Below are 22,886 nucleotides of genomic sequence, written 5' to 3'. Positions count from 1 at the left end.
AAACTTTATCGACAATGAAAAGGTTTTTTTGGTTGCCGCTAACTAATACGAAGAAATGTGAGAGAAGATAAACGAAAACAATCTACGAAAGGGTTGATGGTAAATATTATCAGTTAGGGATATGGGGGCAGCTTGGGTTAGCTTAAGGGGTTGAAAAACTGAGCACAGTCGACGGAGATACACAGGTGCGAACATCTAGTGGTAAAGAAAGTAGACAGCAAGCACAGCTACAACACACTTCCATAATCCGCGATGCAGTTTTTCCTATTCAGCGTCGCTGACTTAAAATACGTATAGACATTGCAGCTTATAGGAATTTTGGCGAAACTTCCGAAAGTTTGATAAACAGGAGGAGGGTGCAGTACTGGACTTAGCTTCATTTTGCAAAAACAATGTTTGCGAGAAGGAGTTTTTACGACGCGAAGTTAAGACGCAAAATGATGCAAAAAAGTATTTTAATATTTCAATGTCACTGCCTGTAATTTTTGGAACTTTTATGCTCTGATCAGGCTAATATTCTACCAACAGATTTATTTTGCACAGAGATAATGTTGACGAGTCTGTATGAAGAGTCTGCCCAATTCCTTGGCCAAATATATTAAATAGAAAAAGTAATTCGGTGTTCAGGAATAATCGTTGAGGTAGACTAATGTAAGTTTGGTCGCGGAAAATTTGAGAAGGGACGATTAACACGTTCGCTACCAGCGTCACATATTTGTGATGGCCGTAATCCTATATTTCATGTAATGAAAATGAAATTTATCCTATAAATATTGTTATCAGAAATTATAAACTGCGACATTATGTTTAGGAACTTAACGATTCGTTTCAGTTTCATTTTTCTAATATTTTATTCAGAAGATTTATTGGATTGAAAGAAATATTATAATTGAGGAGACCGTCACCAAAATAAGCACTGATAGCGAACATGTTAACTAACGTGAATGCTCGGTACAATACGGATATATATTTAAGTATTTTCAGTATTTAGAAAATCTCAGTTACCTCTGCGTTACAATGTTGTCTTTAATATTGACCGACTGCTATTGTCTGCAGAAAGGCAATATTAATTTTAGGAAATTCCTTTTTTGATTTCAGTATAGTATATAAGCTTTCCAATGTAATGAATAATTCTTACCGTTCTGTGCATAGTGTATAATATGTATAATGGTAAAAATTGTTTCCTAAAATCTGCACTTTTAACTGGTAACGACATCTGTGGCAAAACGCTCAAATCGATAGACAAACGTTACCGATGTAAGTTTGTGCAGTGTAACCATATGTTGGTAACGTCAAAATCTATTTGTAGATAAAGTCAATTTCTATTAGAAATTGTTCAACCTCACATTTTAAAATTCTTTTTTAGCACATTGCGTGCGGGCTATTTTGTTCATTTCAACTTATATCCGTTACATTCAATTCACTTATTTATTATTTAACATATTTCCGAGAGTTTCCATTGCAAATAGAAATACTTTCAATTATACGTAAAAAGAATCAACTATCTACTTTTATCAAAAATGTTAATGAAGTTATACAAATATTTATTTAGTACTTTAGTACTACGGTACATGAAAATAGTACTTTTACGTTTCCCGCATGTATGTTAATATCCGTGATATTTTTTTTGTAAATAATCAGTTAAAAACAAGCTGTCATAGAAGTTGGTTGATAAAAGTATTTTAACATTATAATTTGAACATTGTAAATAAATATATTGATTATAGATACACGCCACAGCGGATTGACTGTGGCGCCATTTATGGTAAAACGTTCAAACTGGTAAACAAACGTTATCAATGGGGGAGTTCACGTGTATGTTTAATGTATTACCATAGTGGCTATTGTGCCAATTATAATTTATATTAACTGCACTATTTAACATCATATCTAACTTCAATGATGCACTGTATTAAAGTGAAGAATTGTTGATAACGAGCGTTCAATTTATAAAATTGACGATTCAAATGTAATAGACCGCCCTAGCTACTCACCTTTTTAAGGAAGAATAATTTTCATCGTAGGAGTAAAAGTTATTCTTCTATACTTGAAAAATTTGTCTTGTTTGTTTTGTATGATTATTAGGTTAACTTCAGTTTTCCTTGATATATAAAAATGATGTTAAAAAATTTAAAAGGATAGATGTTAAAGGAAAATTCTAAACGGTGATGCGTAAAATACCTTCGATAAATGTATATATATATATATTCATTCGTTCATTCGTTCATTCGTTCATTCGTTCATTTATTTATTTATTTATTTAATTTATTCGTACTGATTTGTACTTTGTTGGTAAGGTTGTAAGTGATGCTGGAATGGTAATATGGTCACGTAACATCCCATCCGTATAATAAAAATTTACATTGGATGTCCAGTCTATCCTGTCTCTCGTCGGTGATTACGTGATGCTCGTTAGCTAGTTTAGACAGCAGATGGCACTGGCATTCACTTTACGACATAATACTTGTTCGGATCATTTTATTATGCATTTGTTTCATGGTAGAGTTTTTTGTTTATTAGCATTGTACAAATTTCAATAAAAAGTCACTTATCGTTCGAGTCATATTAAATTCCTTATTGTTCTATTCTTAAAATTTTGTTTATATTTTGTAAGCAACATGCAATCCTACCGATGATATTTTAAAAATTAATTGTACACGTAAGTAATAATAATTAATATAACATGATATTTATGTAAAAGATAATGGGAAATATTTTTATTCCAGTAAACAAAATTTTTATTGCAATCTTCCAAAAGTAGAGAATTGAAATGCACTGAGAATTATAAAATTATTTATTCCATTTCAATTATTCTGTGTTCATCGAAGATAAGTGATTAGGTACTGTTCATGGTTAACATAGAAACTAAGAGTATTATATATTTTGCTATATTTTCTTTGATAATAAAATAAACACTTTGATTTAATTAAAATAATCTGTTACTACAAATTACAGTTTCCATTTTACACTCTCCTTGACAATCATTTAGATCGTCAGTAATGATTTGAATATTAGAATGCTTTATAATTCATAATTTGGATTATTAAATACGTCAAATTTATTACAAATAACATTATAAATTGTAAAATACTATCTGTAAATAGTACTATTAAATAATCATTGAATGGTTCCATTTAAATAGATCAAATAATACTAATCCAATCCATTGTCTATTATCTGATAGAATCTATAATTCATAAAATGAATTTCTGTTTGACTCGAAATTTAATAAATTCCCTTATAGAAAACTTTCTTAATTAAATTTGTTACCCGTTATAAACTGATCCATTTACATCTATTTGAAATTTCGCGCGTAATACTTGATTCGCTGAGGATGCGTTGTATGCGTGTGAATGAACCTTCCGCCTCGCCAATGCAGTTTAGTCGTATTCAGTCGTGTCTCCTCGAGTGTCAACGGAGTTAAACCACGCCCATCGGCTGCTGATCAGAGAGGGAAGCTGGTAATTCACTCTGCGAGGCAGCAATATGAGCGTTTGTACCGTTTCTTGAGTGAACGCGCGACGTGACGAAATTCCATAGCCATAAAATCGCGTGTCGAAAGTGTCATCGGATCGCGTGCCCGTTCGCGGATTCAGTGAGTGATTCAGTGTCGTGATTAGTTTGAACTCGTACACGTGGATACGATTTTTGGTTAGTTTTTTTCCGGAGCTCTGGAAGGATATCGTCGGTTGTCGGATCATTTGCCTCGAGGAATTGCTTTCGGTGAGTAAAAGCGGATTTACGAAAGCGCGCGTATTTCCACGCGTTTTTTCCGTCTGGTAAATCGTCGCACATATTGCCGACAGATTGTGCGAACGATGTGTCGCCGACACATGTCGCGGCTTTAATGTGGAAATTAATCGATTCCGAGTGTTCTCGCCAGTCTCTGTTAATTTGACAAAACAATATTATGTTTCAATGAACTTGACGCAAATCCGCCGAATAAAAATATACTACCGCGAGAAAGTTACTAGATCATGCGAAGTAGACTGTGTTCTTGCCTTGTTTATGATTCGTACCGAATTTCAAAGAGACGTAATTAAGTCTCGGTGTATTATAAATCACGAGTAAAATTCTGTTAGAGTGTGCATTAATCAAATCTTCCTGGATAAGTCGGTTTCCTCGACGATACATCGACATTAACGAGGCTAACCCACATTCTTTGCTCGTGCAACTGAATCATACGGTTTACCTTCATCTTAAGAGTTATTTTTTGATTCATCTCCTTTAACAGGTAGTCCCGTCACGACGAAAAAATCTTGGATATATACAACTTCGGTAAGGAGGACGAGAGAAAGATGAAATAGGTTGATAGATGTACACTCGGTTTCCACCTGACTGCTAGATCAAATATCGAATCATAAATCACGTTTGTCTGTCACCGCACGCCTAGAATTTTTCACTAGAAAGCGTGCATCGTAATGTAGCTGATCTGTCATTCGCTGTTTAAACGGTTTAGAATCGGCATCCCGACGTTATTGATTCAGTTTCCTCTTTTCTTTTTTTTTTTGGTGTCAAGTCTTCAAACTGTTGCCGCGTGTACGTACGATATATTTACCTCGCGTGACAGTGTATTTATGCAGAAAACATAACGAAATAAAAACGTCTAGGAAGGTTAACGAAGTTCCTGTTTTATTTTTAACCGATTGCTTCACCGATAACTTTAGATTACCGTGCCGACTCGTTTATAACCTTATTCTGAAATTGCCGAAACTGTCAAAAAGTAACTAGAAGAAGAATTTGAAATAGGTAACCGCGAGAAAGGTATATAATGAAAGTCAAAGCTTTTAAAATATTGTTTACTCTATAAAATATACAGGTATATGTAAATAATTTATTGAGTTAACCCCATTTCATTTGAACCCCCAAAAATATTCTATGAAAATCCAAATTTCTACAAATTGTTTCTAGGGTAGTAAGAAATTGATTTTGTACCATGAATTTATTAAACACATGAAGAGATAATGTATGTGATATTAAAAATATATATCTACTATATATAGTAGGAAAATACAGAACTTTAATGAAAAAAAATTGATATTGGTTGTCGGTAGACGTTTGATCGGTGTTTTCGAATCGAATCTTCCATTCGGCGAGGTAGGTGTATTCTAGTTCACACTAAATAAAACCGAATACTCGAAAGGAGCAAAATCCTCGGAGCCGCGACCGTTTAGATGTTGTATAAATTGGCGACTATCCAAGTTTCCGTACTCTCACCACGTTCTCAGTCTCGGGACCATGCTATCACATTCCTTGTTAGTGTACGTGCTGTCTTTCCGCATGATTTTACGCGAACCACTTCTACAGTGACTACACCGAGCATTACCTGTAAATAGATACAAATACCCGAGAATAAAACAATTCTTTTCGGAATTTCTTCACGTACGAACAATCTAAAAAATTTACATTCTGATGGTTTAGCACTAGAACAACCCCGCCCGTCACAATTACGAGGTTCAGTTTTTTTATTTCGCAGTTATTGAATATCTTAACACATTGTACGCCGGCCCTGTAATAACGCGGTAGTTCTCTTCTATATGTATGCATGTTTTATGCATTGATGAGCACTCATCATCGTTTATTTCTTCCTACATTTGTTTTGCTTCCGGAAACAAAAAACATATATTCTTTTTATTTTACGAAAATTTATTATTTAACACGTTGAATGCCGTGGGGGTCACCGATAACCCCCAACGAAATCGGATTACAATAGTTTATTCAGTTAAACTATGATTATTTGAAAAGATTTATATATTATAAATAATGCTGCCCAATGCGGTGACATTCAGCCAGATGGACATGCAATAATAATAATAATGCAATTAAATTAAATTGATTTAATATTATATTTTTCGATTTGAGTATTTTGCTATATGAAATCGTGAGGCATTCAACGTGTTAATTATTAGTATTAATATTTATAATTTATTATTTAATTATTAGTATTAATATTAGTATTAACCCTTTCAACTCGGAAGTGTTTCACTAGAAATATTTCAACATTTTCATATTTTACTTAAAATTTTCTTAAACTGCTCATTCTTTAGAGATAAATAAATAAGGTTGGTAGTCAGGCTTTCAGCGGCTGATATTCAACCCCTTGCCGTAGAATGACGAATCAGGCTCGTGATGAAGATTTATAGACCAATTTAACAACAATAAATGTTGCTCATTATCCACGGATCAAAGCAAACAATTATTTTGCTATTATCAATTTATTATTTTCAAATTAAATTTCCACTTTAACTAGAATGGAAAATTTGGTTGTATTTCTTCTAACTAGATAATATTTACTTGGCATGTAAATAGATTTCTAGAACGAAAGTTTGAATTTAATAAAATATGCTTCTGGTTAATCCTTTATTTAATAATATTAGATTAGAGTTGCGTTGAAGATTTCTTAGACAGATTAAATTTGTACGTGTATATAATATGATTATGATATTACGAACAATTATAACGAAAATTGATGAAACGCGCAGCTAAAATAAAAAAATCAAAATTAGAGGTTATTTTTGCGTTGTTAATAGATACTTAATTTTCGTAACAAGTACCGATTATTTTTTCTTCTAACATCTGATTAATGATGCAGCAACTTTAATTGGTGCAGGTGCGAGAGGAATGACACGGCAAGAGAATAATTAGCATTGAGAACAGTTTGGTCATTGTGAAGTTTCAAGAGTAACGTATCGAAATTGTTTGCGTTCGAAAGTTACTTATATTCTGTTTAAATTCCATTCAAAATGTAAATATACTCCACGGCATCGATTAAAAATTTCAAAATGCTATTGGTTGCAACTGTGAAAGTGAATGCCACGTGTGGGATGCATGGAAATGATCTTTGCGGTTTGCTTGCGGTGATAATAGTTCTGGAAATGAGTTAGGGACACAGGTCTACCGTTGGGAATTGCAATAACCTGTGTTTTAGCATTTATAGTGTCAACGTTACGAAGCCGTTTGCAAGCATCGAGGGTATTAATACTTATCACGTTCTGATTTTGCATCTGAATTACGCATGCAGAGTGACCTACGCAAATGTTCCTGGTATTTATGGGCATCTTAAAAAACTATTTAGAATAGAGTACATTTTTCCTTCATTTATTCACCAAGGCCAAAAATATTTACTAAGCGTACACCAAGTATAGTAAAGATTACAATACAATAGAAAAGAATGATTGCTTACATAAAATCAATCGAAAAAATACATTAAAATGTCGTCTCCGAATCTGTATTCTTTTAAAATTGATCTTGAAAATTAATTATTCATCGGTATTAGCTGTACGATTTGTCTAATGGTAGGTACTCTGTGTGTTGATTATCGTTTTTACTTCTAAACATTAATGATCGTAGATTTTTATTTATTGCATATCTATTTTACTACGATTTGTTAGTACAATTAACATCTATTGTACGAGGTTCTTGGTTTAATGCAATAGAAGTATAGGAGCATAATTTGTAACAGAAGACTGTAAAAAGGAAAAAGAATATCTTAGATACGATTGGACTGTAAACTCGATAGTTTAGTATGACATAACATGTGATAATTGTTACCTTGAAACGATTGAATGTGATTGGCCTTTAATATCATTAATACAACAGAGCATTTAAATGACACAAATAATATAAATATTGAAATGACGATTTTTTAATTTTATTAATAAGAAGGACAAGATATTGCTAGTTATCGTACTATAGTTTGCTGTAGAGATCTCTTTTCTTAATGTCTTTCCGTCTCATTTACTTTTCCCGTACAGCTTAGAAAGCCCACCTGTTGAAATCGATCTTCTCTCTTTACAGAGGAAAGCATAGAACCCATAAAAAGTGAAAATCCAACGTGCCGAGCTTTATAATTTCTTGCATGCTCGTAAAAGCGCCGGGTTCAATGTTGCCGAAAGAAAATGAAACGAGAAAGTTTCCAATTGGAAGTATAATGCATGCTACACAACATCCTTGGATTGAAGCTGCACATTCGAATAGATTTTTCGATTTATTATTCAACACTCCTTCGCATTTTACATCTACTTACGAAGTCATTGCTCTGCTTCATGGTTATCTGTACTCTTCGAATCTTTATTTTATTCTTTAAGTTTTCTGATAATTTTTTTACTAATATTGAATGTCTATTAATAATGAATCTATGAACAAAAATTTCGATTCTAAGTTTTAACTATTAGTTTTTTGCTGTTAAATCTGAACTGATCCGATTCGCCTCGGCCTACCTTACTGTTTCAATAACTTCCATATCGAGTCTCTTGTCTTTTAAACTAGCGTCACTTATTTTGAGACGACGTGTACACGACTGGATCACGTAACGCGCATTAATTATCCGAAAGGACGTTACGTGAGTAATGTCGGGCACGATAGTGACGCGACCGTAACGCCCAATGGTATGCAAAGTCTTTTTAACACGCGTCCCTCTTAACTCCATCGATGTACCATCTTTCCCGATCGATTGGCCATCGACTCGAATTCTTTCGAGGATCATTGCTGCCATTCTGATTTCAACGAGACAACGAGTCTTCTCTCTTTCACACAGGTGTGCTCTTTCGTAATTGTGCAAAGATTGTTATCGCCGCTGAAACGTGAAAAGTGAAGCGAATGCGCGAGATAAGATTTCATTTTGTCGCGCACATTTACTCCGCTACATCGATTTTATTACGTGAACTCATTTTTTTTTTATCGAAGGACGTGGATCTAAGTACATCTACGGTTCCGTTAATAAATATTGTTTTTTGTGCCGTTCGAAATGACTTTCATGCATTATTGTACAGTTTTATCGCTTTCTTTCATTTCAACGCTGCTAATGATGAGTAGACACGCTACAGCAGAACGTGCTTCGAACGAATTTACGAACTTTCTCTAAATGTCAAAATTCATTTCCTTCGGACTTTCGGTGATCTACAGGGTGGTCTATATCATCTTGATCACTTAATATATTTTTGTTCGAATTAAAATTCTGTGAAAGTATTACTGGTTTAGTAAGGTTTCTTTTGTTATAACTGAAAATAACATTTTTTTAATCTTTTAGATTAAAAACTAAAAGATTTAGAAACTAAGAAACGAAGATTTTGTTTAACACATCCGGAATCTTATGTCAAACCTATCTGAAACATTTGAAGTTAATTACTTGAAAGTAGCTTAAGCCGGCTGAATCATTTCATTCAAAATGTTAACACTAAAACCACCGAGCAATTAGAATGTCTTATTTCCAATTTCTTTTATAAAAATTAGTATAATACGTTTCTTAAAATTCGAAGGGTCTCGTAGATTCGTATCTGTACAAATACACCAATTTAATTAAAAATCTTTCGCAAGAACGCGTTCATAATTTAAGTACTTATAAAATCAAAATTCTGAAGTGGGCCAATTTGACACGTTCGGTAGTTTTAGTGTTAATAGTTAATTCTTCGAATTTCTACATTAGACTTGCTGTACTTATAATAATTCTATAATAACAGTCTATTTTTTGTTATAGTTTTAGCACTTCTTAACAGTCTATTTTTTGTTATAGTTCTAGCATTTCTTAACCGTCGCACATGTTTCAAAGTCTTAGGATATGAACTGTAATGAAACTGTACGTTTGGTATAGAGCACAAGCCTTGGACTACATTTACTATGTACTGTATTTATACTGCTGCTCACAAGTATCTAGATGTAATACTTGGTAGATTTATGGTAGCAGGTACATATAGGTATGTACAGTATATATAACAATGTATATTACTGACCAAAAGGAGTCTTTTTTACTTTTTTATAGAATAAATCGATTAAAAATTCGAATTACAGTCGTGTAGAATTAAATTTAAACGAGTTAAGGAGCTAGCAGTTAAATGAAATAATAACGTATTTGACAATAAAAATGCTTACAAATAAATTGTGAAATTTTACTCTGAAAACAGAAATATTTCCAATTGATTTACTTGTAAAATATACGAATGTTTAAAATAATAATAAATTTATTGGATAATTATTTGAATGAAACTTGTTTTTGATAATGTTCAGCCCTCGTTAATAATGTTCATTACCGGGACGTGGGAATTTGAGACACAGAAATGAATAAAAAATATACGGCATAAGTTTGTCGCGAGAAATTCTATTAGCTCCCAGGAAAAGTTCGTGAGAATGTATGTACTCCGTCACACACGATGTTGAACGCATTTATTCGACTTTTTATGACAAATGAGCGAATAGGGAATACTTTTTTGTCAGGACTTTATTACATTGAAATACTGGAACTTCATAAGCGCATCCTTTGTGTGAGTGGGAATGTATATACATATGTGGATGTCCCGAATGTATTCAATCTTTTCAATCATTTTCGTTGCACCGTTTTAATACAAAACCTTCCTTACCTAGGTTATAAATCTGTTTTGTTCCATTTATTGCTGCATTCTCAAGTTCGACTTCCGAAAGTACGAAAGTACGAAAGTACGTCTTAACATTTCGCTCATCGTTGTTAAGTTTGTATAGATTACAAAGTTTGGATATAAATAAAATATATAGACACTCTGTACCAACTAAAGTAACACAGTTTGTTAAGAAATTGTAGAAAGCTTTGAAACACCGTACAAATTTTGTTTGACCCTTGGTAATTTTAAGTACTTATTGCTTAATCGATGCAAGAACACCTTTAACCAGTTAACTGCGTATGACGAATATACACGTCATATTAAAGCTTGAAATGACCCTAATTCTTTCAACGATGAATTCCTTATTTTGTCAGATAAACATGTAATTCTTCTTTGTTTTTCTTTGGTTTTTCATTAAAGTATGCCCTACGGCCATTCGTCCTGCGTTTGACGAGTACATACTTCATTTCTTGACTTTATTGCGCGTAAAGCGAGAAATTCTTGAAACCAAATTCCACAGTTAACAGGTTCAAATCTTTACGTGATCACACAATCGTTTGAATTGTTTACATAGCATAAAATTACAAAAAATATAGTTACGATGATGTAAATTTGCTTCATAACTCCATGACACAAATTTGCGAAACTTCGAAAATAACGATTACATTAGAACTCCAACGAATATATCTTGTCGCTTAACGTTACAGTGAAAATTTATAAAATACTACAATAAGAAGTTTTATATATATAGTTCCTGATATTAATAAGAGATTTACAATTCAAGCATGGGACAAGATAGGTATGATATAGTAATTATACTTCTCTAATTAATTTCTCTAAACGTTAGGTATTAAAAGTGACAACTATATTCAAATGTGATAGTTTATTCAAACAAACTTTCCAAATATTTTCATAATCCGACGTATGCCTAGAATTATGATAGGTAGATCACGGTACCACGAAACCATAAATCCGTGAAAACGATGACACGTCGATCGAAAGATGCTACGTGCATACCGACGAACGAAAGTGGGTTATCTGAATGGAACGGCGTAGCGTGCCTCTTCGATTTTCTCTTGCAGTTCTTCCCGCTAATCCATTGCACTCTCTCCAAAACGAGAACCGTGTCGAAACCTTCATCGATGTGTAAAATTGTATCCTCGATCGATACATTGAACTAACTCGAAACAGCAGATGTAATCAGCTGGCTAGCGAATTGACGTGCGTTATAATACCTATACAAGGTAAACTCGGGAGAGCCTATGGAAGTTTTCGAATTCTTCTGGTAAATCCTGATACTTATCTGTTATGAAAATGGATGAAAGGTGTAACGATACCAGACATTTGTGCAGGCATATAATAACTTATCAGTTTCATTAAATGTATCAGTTTTATTAAATTTCTTCAATAAAAAAAATGAATAACTCGTCTACAGGAACTGCGAGTAACTAGTCTGTAGCCTGGAGAAACTGATTATTTATTACTTTAGATTTTGTTAGAAATATTCAAAACACGCGCCAAACTTCAAAACATTCATTATTTGTTTTGTAATCGTTAACATTTTTTGTTTAATATCATTACGTGTTTTGCTCTCTGAATTGCTCAAAATGAAAATCTGTTTAAAAATATTTATTTTTCTCGGCATGATTTATTAACTAATCATCCATTTATAACGGTGGAATAATTAAATTTATTTATGAAAATACTTCGTTTCATCAGATTTGTTATCTTAAGGTTATTATTTTAAGCACTGGTGAAATCACTTGAACATCCATTGTATACAAAGGCAGCTGCTTTTTAACATTTTCACGCGAATAATGGTATTAAATTCAATAGAAACTGCGCTTTATTCTCTTTCGTATCATTCTTTTCTTCTGAAATTCTATTATAACTTTTCTGACAAAATCTAGGCAATCCTTCATTACGAAATATGGACTCAATTACATAATTATACGAAAGTAGAAGCGATGGAATTCATTTTTAACACATTGCATACTGTACAGGAATAATAATTTTCAGTGCCGTATTTATTTTTAGACCAAATATGATGTATAAACATGTGACTATTCCAAAATTAACCCCCTGCTCTACAATATCGTGTCAGACTCGCGGTGAGAATTTCAAATAGAATTTTACTAACATAAAAATTATTCAATTTGTTTGAATGCAAATTACATATTATACCTCTGTTATCAATAATTATACCTTAGAGCACAGTAGTTAAATAAATCACAGTTCAGAAAGAAATCATAAGACAAGGGGTTAATATGACAAATATCATGAAACATATTCTCTTTGGACAAAAATACATTTTATAATTTTTTATTTATTTTGATTTCATTTTATACCTGTTCTCAATTTCATTTTATGCTTGTTACAATCTCGTATCTTATTTGCATTTCTATACATCTTCATCATTATCGTTATCACTAGATCGAGTTTACTAATTGGATGATTAAAATATTAAGTAGTGTATATACCTATAAAAGTAAGGATTTATGTAAATATTTACATAAATGTATGTAAATACATAGTGTCCCAGATTTTTCCACTAAATAATATCAATATACTCTACAAGTAAAAGTAAATAAAATCTTATACAAACATGAGCTTATATATGTTATTTTATAAAATTATAACAATAAAGCTTCAAGTATCTGGAGATTCAGATATCTGATTTAAGTAGTTTCTAATAAAAAGTTCGCTTTTTGTAAGATTTGACCCAATGTTACTCTTCTCTGTTGTGAAACGGTCGCATTTTTAAGGATTGTCGCAAAACAACGTCGTAAAATGAATATCCAAGGATTGTTGTGGTTTCAAGGCACTCAAAACTTTTAAGAGCCCGTGAAAACCCAGCGTCTTAAGAATAACTGTAGATCTGTATCCAGAAGAATAATTCTTTGGTATAATTTACAGAAAAGTGTACAAGATCGTAACAAGTCAGTTCTTTCGACAGTGAGATTTTAGTTTGATTATATGTATTCAGATAAAAACAATATTAAATTCAATTGACTTTCATCTTTCACTGCATTATGCATAATTCATAAGGCTAACAATCTTGCACTTAAAACATTTTCAGACTTCCTGAATTTACTTCTTTTAACTAAACTTTGCTATTGAATAAAATTCTTCTAACAAAGAATTCTGTTCAATAAACTAAAATCCACAATTTATCTTTGAAGATTAATTCTTAATTATTATCTACTTTTAAAAGTAAATTGATACTAATTCATACTCACTCGAAAGTGATTCTCGTAATCCGAAACAAATGGTCTATAAACAATCCGTAATGCTATATAATTTTACAACCATATCTTATCAAATACAACATACAACCTTTTGCACAATAAAAATATAAGCTTCTCAATTTAAATGAATAACAATGTGATTCATGATATCATGAACTGTTTTGAAAAATTCTATGAAATTGTTTCTGTTGTTCTTTGAATTGAAGATTTACTATATTTGGTTTGGTACTTTGGTCCTACTGCAATGAGTTTCCATTTCCGTATTTTCCATTCTATTAACCCTTTGCACTCGATTTATTTTCAAGGTTATTGGGTGTAAACTTGTATTTATTTTAAGGAAAATGAAAGAAAGTAATTTACAGCGGTAGAATTCAACATTTTATATTTATTTCATTTATTATTATTATAATAAGATTTAATTTTTATAATCTTTTAAAGTGTGGTACTTTTGGAAGTACCACAAATAAAGTATAATAAATTTGTATTGTCATCTCCAGTATGACATACGAGTACAAAGGATTAATAAGTGTTTTATTGTTAATCTTTTGTTGCATGTAACACACCAGGTTCTTTAGATATTAGATGTTTGTGCGTCCAATTACTGTTCTAAATAATTTTGTTTGATCTTGTTTGTTTTCTGGGAGTTTATAGTACATTTGTATTGACAATACATTCGAGTTTACCAGTGGACACAGATCTAAGAGCCACTCTTTGAGATCTTGCTTTCCAACAGACGTCTATTCTAATCTTCGTGGACATAGACACGAGAGTTGCATTCATGTGGGCATATAGCATCTTTCTACTCCACTCTCTCCGTGGGGAGTCTTATTGTTAGTGTTGAAATCTGCATTCGGCTGGAAAATTGTACCCTCGATCGATACTTTGTTTTGCCTAAGAGCACAGTCATAATTACGAACCATTCTCGTGGATTTCAGGAAAGCAACATATGACATTACATACCACGGAAAAATAGTTGAACAATTACGGTAATTCGCGTAATGATGGGCTTCAGTGCGACTTTGAATTGCTTAACTAGTGAACTGCGTTCGACGAGTATACACGTCATCCTAAAACGCAAAATGGTACTAACTTTTTCGACGATCAATTATTTATTTTTCCAAATAAATGTTTAGTTCTTCTTTGTGTCGCTGTAATTTTTCATTAGAACATATTATAGATGCATTTTCTCTGTGTTTGACGGGTACACGGATACACTTTATTATTCCATAGTTACAACTGGTTAACACATTCGCTACCAGTATCACATATCTGTGACGCTCAATGTTGTACCTTAAGTGAAGAAAATGAGATTACCTTCGCGTGTGTTTGTATTGAAAATCGTAATATATAGTGTATGGTATAGAACGATGACACGATCTTTTTCTTGAATTTTATTTCCATTTTATACAAACGATTTCTTTCATTTAATGAAATGTTGTAATAATGGAAGTTGCTATTGAAACAAATACTGGTTGTGAACTTGTTAAGAACCGATCCTTGAAAAGTCTAACAATCGCTTGGTACTTGGTTTAATTGTGACCATTGAACATTAGGCAAATTCTTTGGAACATAACAGCGAATGTTTTGATAATGATTTTTTGTTTATAAATAAATAATTTAATATTTGAGTATTTTCTATAGAAAATATTTTACCAAATTTCTCTAACTATTGAATGTACAAGTCGAGTGTTCTAATTATATTTAAAATAGTGTTGAGTTATATATTTATTATACTTTGTGGAGATTTTCGATTGATTTTAAATAGACCACAAAAGTTTACATTTGCATAAATATCCATAATTTAATTGCAATGAAATTTTGTAACGTCGTTGAATTAATGCTTATCTAACAAAACCTATTATGAAGTAAAATTGCATTTTCCCTTGACAGCAATTAAACTTCGTTCGTCAAGTCTTACATCTTCATAAACGTCCAGCGTGCATTAGTAATGAGTAAACTTTTATAAAACAAATGACAGAAAAGGAAAACAACGACGCACGAAAAGTAAAACGCGGAAGTGAATTAGCGAAGACAGCGTATTAAACTTCCTCATAAATATTAAGATATTCTCGCGGTGTCGCTGACCAAGCAGAAAATTTCGAAGCTGGCCTCGAGCATTTTTTAAGTGCCTGTTCCATCAGAGATTTTCAGCAGTAATTAAAATCCTTTCTCCCGCAATTGGATTAATCGCGCTCTAAATATACCTGGCAGGCTGCTCTGAGATGTTCATTCGTAATACCGGAGTTACGGAATTTCCTATTCTTAGTTACAGAAATCATAAATAGTAGTTTCCAAGTACTTATGTTAATCATAATTAATGTATAATCTAATTACATAGTTTCTCCTACTCTTGATCCTATAATTTTGTACATTTGTATACGATATATCTATTTTTCCGGAAACCGATTGAACGGCCAAGTCAATTAAGTTTGTAGTTAATTAAATTATTCGCAAAATCGTAAATTACAATATTCGCGATCACTTAAAATCTACTGGGACACGATTTTACAAGTGTGTCACCGTTTCAGAGTAGTGAATAAAATGCTCTAAATCGTTCCTACTTGACACGTTTGTCAAATAGCTATTGAGACACTTCGCATTCTCGATAGTTGAATTGTGTAACTTTTGAAACAGCTATGTTATCGTTTTGACGTGTCTCTTGACGCTACTCGAACAATGTATTTTCTAGTGGAAAATTATTTTGTTATTTTTATATACACTTTGTTTTTCAAAGAAATTTCAGTTATAATGATTTGAAATTATGTTTGTGCCGAATATTCTATTACAGGCTTATTTTTCTTGTATTTAAGTGGACTTGTTGTAGACAAGTCTCATGTATGTATGTATATATATAATTCATCTAAGGACTTGTCTGTCACCAATTACAATGCGAATGAAATTGAGCTATACGAAAGTGAAAATAAAGTTATGATTCATTCTTCTTAAACCATGAAATCGATAAGGACATGAATGTTACTAATGTTGTACCAAAAACTAGTCGTATCTTAGTATATCCAGCAACGTGATACATTTTACTGAAAACTAGTAAACAATATTTCACAATGGAATCAGAGTTTCAGATAACTATATAGTTATCATATGTTTCATTTATCTCTTGTTTTATTTTTATTCGAAATTCTGAAAATCTTTTTACAAATGTTCGAATAAAATATGCGAGGAATAATAAGTAAACCCAAATTTGATGGTGATTTGATTCACCACGTAAACTATTCGGGACGAAAGGATTAGATGACCGGTACACATTCGACAGCACTTTCCTAAACTCCCGCCGCGCAGGCACGCAGTAAAAGAGACGGTGCACGGAGTGAAAGGATTCCTCGTGTTCGTATTTTCCCGTGCGATCCTCCGTCTGATGCGCACGGTACGATTCGTCATTTCTTCTGGCTTCCAGCGTGATCCTAACTCCGATTAACAGATAGCCACTTCTCTTTCCCTCCGCGATTTTCTTTCGAGCGGGACCGCTCGGCCTCCCGTAAAATTCATTCACGCTTTACGGTGTTTATCGATAAGTATCTACAGCGTCGTTCTAAAATGCCGTTAACACGGAGTTTTCTGTAACGTATGGGAAAGGAACTGTTTTTAATTAATTTCGAGGAGGTCCGAGTGAACGATCAAAGCATTTAATACCGTAAAAAATTGAAGTAATTGGATAATCCTCGACAAAACCGCTCAACTGCTCTCCGTCGCTATTCTTAGACAGATGCCTGAAACTTTAATTAGACGGATATTAATTAGATCTAATGTATGATACCGACCGAGTCGTCTTCCATATTCGATTTTCGCGGATATACGGGCTGTTAAGCTCTCCATCCCTGTTACTGCGTTTCGTTCTGCTAGCGACGCGCAATCTTTTGTATAATTTCTCCCCAGGGCCCAAGTCTTTTAATCGTGTCTGTAACACCGAGCCTCGTAATATCATTCTCCCCGCGAATGTTTAATCTCCTTCGATCCGGTTGCCCTTGATTTAATTAGCTCGCCTTTTTTCCTCTGTTCGTTTTTTGCCTTTTGCACGTGGTTCCTCGATTCGCGGCGAGAGCGTAATGTAATTTACAATGCGTCGTAAAGACGGGGCCGGATAATCCATCGAGCGTAACGAGCCCACTAACCGGTGGAATGAATGAGAGCATATCTTGCGGTTAGGATAAGCGAGATTCCTTCGATCGACAGGGGGACGACGGTTTTTTACGTTTTCGTTCGTCTTGTTGGCCCTACGAGTATCTACGAAGCGGTGAAAATGATAGGAGTTGAATGGAACACTTTTATTAATTATTAATACTTTTATTAATTATTAATATAGAAATATGGAAAAATTATTTATTATTATTATTATCATTATGTATTTACAAATAATCATTTACTGAACTTTTAACTCTTAAACCATTCTTGTTTCTCCTGCAAATTAACCTCGTAGGTACTGTCCGTTATTCACGAGTTGAGTTTACTGCTTTAATTGGTTACGTGCAACCATATTGACCAATAGCAAATTACATAGTATCGGAAATGAGATGAGAAAAGATGAAAGCTGACCGATTATACCCGCATTCCCTCCAGGGCTTCTCTCGTGAATAACATGGAGTACATTAACACTTTAACTCTGCTGTGATAGTTGTTCAGTTTTAATGGTTACTTTATATTCAATTAATGCAAGTTCTCAAGGATGATGTATATACCTTCGAACAGATATTTAACACTAGAACTATATACCGTACCAGTCAAAATAACTGGTTTCGGTTTTTTTGTTTCGCAATTATTAATCTCTTAAAAGCATTGAATATTCGAAATTATTTTAAAAATACTATAGTTCCACTTGAATACTATAATCAATGTCTGAAGAAACTGAAAATAATCTACTGTTACAATTTTTATAGGGATTACATATCAATCATATTAAATTCTCGGTGGTCCTAGTGCTAAGAGCAAAATGTAAATACTGGAAAGACTTTTTTAATAGTATTATTAAAAAAGTTGGAACCGGGATAAATATAGAAGAGAAAGAACATTGTAACTTTTATATAATAGAATTTCACTGGTCGACTGGGTTTCAACTTGAAATCTGTGAATACCTGTGTTACATATTTCCAAGAAATCTTTTTGTTACAACTCAAACTCTCTCAAATTGGAATAAGTGTTGCTACTTAACTGGAATCCCTTTTTACTTTCAAGAAAATAAAAGTTTCTTATTTACGTAAAAATGTATGAAATAGAAGCTTCAGTTAACAAACTTTATTTTATGTAACAGTTTCCTCGTGTCTTGAAATTACAGTTATTTTATAACTAATTAAATATTTTAACAACTTCATTCGATCCTGGAAAGATCCATATGAAGAATGATCGACGTAACAATCGTTAGATAATTCAGTGACAAGGATTTGCATTCTATAATCGTGGTTGCTTTTCGTTTTGATTTTCTTTCGTCCGCTTGGCAACCAGCTTCCATAAATTGTATGCCCATATTAGAGAAAAGATTATAATTAACGTGGTTGGCGTTACTTCAAATTTATACGTTGTAGCTGAGAATGAACGACCCAATAATAATGAGATTAAAAGCAATGGAATATAATCAGGCGAAATGACGCAATGAACTCGAGTTAATACTTAGTTAAGATAAATGCTCCGTTGAGTTAATTAAGGCGTTAAGGTTTTTAAATTCAGTTTATTAATACCTTCATGTCTAATGTGTTCAGAAGAAATGAAGGTAACGCGTGCCAGATTAGGGGAAAGATTCAATGGAATCGCGCGAGATACAGCGGCAAAAAAAGGAAGATCAAAATTAGCATTTATGTATATCTGTATTAATGATTGTTATAGTGTATAGTTTTTTATCATACGGATATACTTACTTAATGTGTGGCAGAAATTAAAACGTAAATACCACATGAATGTTCTTTTCTTTATGCTTATGACTTTATTCGTATAGGATGTAAACAGACAATATTGCACAATAATGGTACTGAAAATTAAGGAACTGTGCCAATTATCCTCTTTGCGTTAATATGTTCATTAATTTTAGTAATTAATTTCTTTTTTTTACGTAAACGAGTAAGAATAATAGAAAGATTGTATTTGATAATAGTTAATAGGTGAAGATGGAGAAAATTATTAACGTTCATAGGAATTCAAAGGAAATATGAAATTTCAATTGCAAACGGTAAAATAGTATATGACAGGTATACTAAATAATTTGATCAGATAGACTATAAATGATTTCAGAAAGATATGATGAATTGATAATTCAGAAAACGAATAAATATTCTTCTACATCAGTTTAAACTATAGAAGAAATTTTAAATTTTAATAAAACTAAAATTTTCAATTTAAAATAAATTTCAAAATTATATCGAGTAAAGAGAATCGTTTTTAAATAACTTTTTTCAAAGAAAGTGATAAAGAAAAAGAATTACCGTTGTTAATTATGTCAGCATATTAATTATAAAAATTGATTGCAATCAATGAAAAGTCAACCATTTGTATTTGGAAAAGTTTATTTTGCAACATAATAATTACACCAGGCACGATTCAAAGGTTGAATTTTCATTTTTTACTAAAATAAAATTAGAAAAATTGAGTGACCACTGTAAAAATCAAATTGCAATTCTATTAAAAATTTCTGATCTATTTTACACGACCCCATTCCTTATTATACTTGCATTAACAGAAGTCTCATTTTGAAGAGCAGTACTGTGATATGTTTTCCCAAACATTATATTACGATGTTTAATCAACAGTATTCCAAAGTGCAAGGGAACAGTAATGGAACATATAAAAATGATCAACGTCAACGAAGTATCAGTGTCCACATGTAGAAATATGATAAATATAATCACGGAAGTAATGTAATGAATCCGGTGTCTTATAATATCGTGTCAAACTTGTGGTTCAAATTTCACGTTGAATTTATTAAATGTGAATGTTATTCAGGTCACATTATTCGATGGAAACAAGTAATTTCCATGCATGAATGTTTAATTTGTACAGTGCATTTACTCCAACAGTGAATATACAATTTCATTATCTGCTGGAAAATAATTAACAAGAAAATATCTCTCGTAAACGTACTCAGAAAAAGCCACAAAAAGTAAAATTCGAATAACGAATGTACAGAAAAAGAAAAATACGTTACCATTAAAAATTTCATTACAATTTTCGTATTGTTTTGTTTTCGTAAAATTATAGTGTTGTTTTCGTATCACTTGCTTTTAAAATTTCTTTTATCGTCAACAGTATATTGCATGACAAGTCAAACATTTCGCTCTGACTTTTCTTGCTTAACGGTTTCTCGCTTTTCACCTTCGACCTTCGCAACGCCTTTGGCCTCTATCTTAGTGTATCGATTCGACGATCCTGCTGAACTTGTCCCAAATTCCATGGAGCTTACTAGTCACGATCTATGGTCGACAGAAGGCGCAATTAGCTCCTCCTGCAGAACCATTTCCTTGCGCGATCGTCTTCCAAGGATCGATCATCGTGGTAAGAAGTCGTTACACGGTTCAACAAGTCAAACACTGGTAATGGAAAGAGGGAGCCTGATTGGAAAGCATTTGTACAACTCGAGAATCTCTTTATTGTGTCAGACAAGAAATATAGAGGATCTCGTTTTAAATAAATATCCCTGATTACTCGGTATCCTTTTTAATAATTTGTATAGAGTGAAAGAACAATAACGCCATTTCGCATTAACGTAATGTCCAATTGTTGTGCTCTTTGAATACTTTATTGTTAATGTCTCGTTCGTGATTTAAAACATTCCTGGAACATCCTTTTAGAGAAATTGTTCGGCTTTACCGACGAGTATCTCTTCAATGCTTTCAACTTTAATCCAAACATTTGCTAATTTCAAAGAAAATGATTTTTCTTCTTTACATGTTTTTACTGATGGATGGTTTAAAAACATTGTGAATCAAGCTTAATACAGAAATTCGAACAATCGACGAAGTTGTAACATTTTGAACGGAACGGTCCAGTCAACTCGGCGACTCAACCAAGCGTTTCGCAACTGTTGTGCTAATGCTCTGACATAAAAACCAGATTCATAAACCTGGCCAGACCTTCTAGGATCTGTAGGATTACTAAAATACTTTTAAATACCTTTATAGTGAAAAAGCAAATAGAGAACTGATAAGAAAATTAATTCGTTAGTTTGAAATTTGTCAAAAAGAAAATTACAAGAGACCGTGATTTTGTACACGTAATGTATAAATAAAACTTTTAAATATTTTTTACGAAGTTTTATCGGATAATAAACTGTGAACACTAAAAGACAAAAGCTAAAAAGAAAGTAGACACGTGCGTACAACCATAAACTGGTACTAACAAGTGAATTTACTGAAACAATACACTCTGTGTGTGAAGATTTATAGTAGCGATGATTTACTCACATATTTCTGGTGCCTCACATAAAAAAGCGGTGAAAGTTTGAACGCGCTATTTAAAAAATCGTTCTTAAGATCAACTCCAATGATGCAGAATGGTTGGAAAAATGCATTTTGTCAATACTGTGATATTTAATGATAGTTATGAAAGTTTCGTTAATGCATTGAGTACTGTAAATGTAAACATTAGACCGAAACCTTATGAAATAACATCTGACTAACTATAGGATAGTAAGTAACATTTAAATATAGAAAGCCACTGGAGAAGTCAAAGTAGATAGCGGTTGCTAAAATTAGGTAGCTACTGAAAGAACTATTTTAACTGCAAAATAAAACTGCGAGACTTCCCGTCTTGCGTCATAAATCACTTATTCCTACTAATTATTGTTAATATACTGAGTGTACGTGAATGCGTTCGAGTCGCTACTCTTTATCTCATATTTGATTCTGTTTACAGTATCGTAATCCCTTTAGAGTATCCCTTGTTACAGCAAGTATATTAACACTACAGTCCCTGGTTATCGAATTAGAACCACGTACGAAAATTTCACTTTTATGCCTATAACAGTATGTCATATATGGAAAATTGTCTTAGGTCATTCAAATTATTACTAAATACGTTGATAATGATGTATATATAACAATTGATTTGTTACTATCGTGGTAATAATCAAATTGTGTGGGTACGAGCGATTAAGGGCCGCACCAGCGTTTACGTTAGGCTCAAGTGTCGATAGCGCGTGAGGTCAGATTTGGAGAATGAGATTTGTTTGTACATACGTGATGAGAATGTGTTGCACATATGCATGAGAGATCTTTAGAAGTTCAAATGATGAAGAGGAGAATCAGTTGTGACTGAATCATTGAAGCGTTTGTAAGAAGTCAGCGTTAAGAGTTTT

General features: G+C 32.6%; 1 protein-coding gene across 6 annotated transcripts in view; it reads left to right on the top strand.

Annotated features, from left to right (window-relative positions):
* The first annotated feature begins 3,400 nt into the window (after positions 1 to 3,400).
* The window catches only part of Synd (protein kinase C and casein kinase substrate in neurons protein Synd), a 112,069-nt gene continuing 92,583 nt past the window's right edge, over positions 3,401 to 22,886 (top strand). For 2 of the 6 annotated variants that reach the window (XM_076367272.1, XM_076367270.1), the window contains exon 1: positions 3,402 to 3,723. The gene's annotated coding sequence lies outside the window, so the exon portion shown is untranslated. Of the gene's footprint in view, positions 3,724 to 22,886 lie in introns of all 6 variants that reach the window. The other 4 variants (XM_031972893.2, XM_031972891.2, XM_076367273.1 and 1 more) reach the window with 3 other exon arrangements.

Source organism: Nomia melanderi, chromosome 4, assembly GCF_051020985.1.
Source record: "Nomia melanderi isolate GNS246 chromosome 4, iyNomMela1, whole genome shotgun sequence".
In the NCBI taxonomy this organism is placed as follows: domain Eukaryota; kingdom Metazoa; phylum Arthropoda; class Insecta; order Hymenoptera; family Halictidae; genus Nomia; species Nomia melanderi.
The sequence above is the reverse complement of the archived record's forward strand: the minus strand, read 5'-3'. Positions and strand labels throughout refer to the sequence as shown.